A 1,171-nucleotide genomic window follows, 5' to 3' on the forward strand; every position below is an offset into this window, starting at 1 on the left:
TATACCCATATATACTTTTTCCAAATAAAATTCATTATAATGGTGATGTGACCTCGGATATTCTTGGCATAGACCCGGATATTGCTGAAGTGGCACACAACATCCAATTAAAAAAAATCAAAATTAAAAAAATACAAGTTAATAAACTAAAACTGTGAATTGACCTCATATATTTGGCAAATTTTTTTTTTCCCCAAATTAGAATAAAATGATTGCATTAGAATATAAATAATGTAATAGACAAGCTTTACGAATGAAGAAAATTGCATCAAAAAAAATTTAATATATTGGGAAAAAATGGAAATTAGGATCTAGCATTTATGCGAAGATTGATCGATACAAAGATATGTTTAAAGATGACAATTATGCTCGGGTTCAAACCCGACCCGTGTAAAACTCGCCACCCGGTCAAAAGGCTCTCGGGACGGGTTTGGACCCGAGTACGGGATAAGTCTCGGGTTTGTCTAAACTTGCCTCAGACCCATCCCGTAAATATATAATATTTATATACATNAATACAATATAGATTAAATAAGGAAATCAAGTTATCGAAGAATTTTGGGAAATAATAGAACATGACACGAAGATCTTAACATATGAGAAAATAAACCAGCTTAAAATTTTAACATAATTAAAATGATCACGATTATACCCATATATACTTTTTCCAAATAAAATTCATTATAATGGTGATGTGACCTCGGATATTCTTGGCATAGACCCGGATATTGCTGATGTGGCACATCAGCATCCAATTAAAAAAAATCAAAATTAAAAATATACAAGTTAATAAACTAAAACTGTGAATTGACCTCATATATTTGGCAAATTTTTTTTCCCAAAATTAGAATAAAATGATTGCATTAGAATATAAATAACGTAATAGACAAGCTTTACGAATGAAGAAAATTGCATCAAAAAATAATTAATATATTGGGAAAAAAATGGAAATTAGAGTCTAGCATTTATGCAAAGATTGATCGATACAAAGATATGTTTAGAGATGACAATAATTATGGCTCGGGTTCAAACCCGACCCGCGTAAAACTCGCCACGCGGTCAAAAGGCTCTCAGGACGGGTTTGGACCCGAGTACAGGATAAGTCTCGGGTTTGTCTAAACTTGTCTCAGACCCATCCCGTAAATATATAATATATATAAATAAATATAAT

This window comes from Primulina huaijiensis, unplaced genomic scaffold (assembly GCF_012295235.1).
Source record: "Primulina huaijiensis isolate GDHJ02 unplaced genomic scaffold, ASM1229523v2 scaffold5913, whole genome shotgun sequence".
NCBI lineage: Eukaryota > Viridiplantae > Streptophyta > Magnoliopsida > Lamiales > Gesneriaceae > Primulina > Primulina huaijiensis.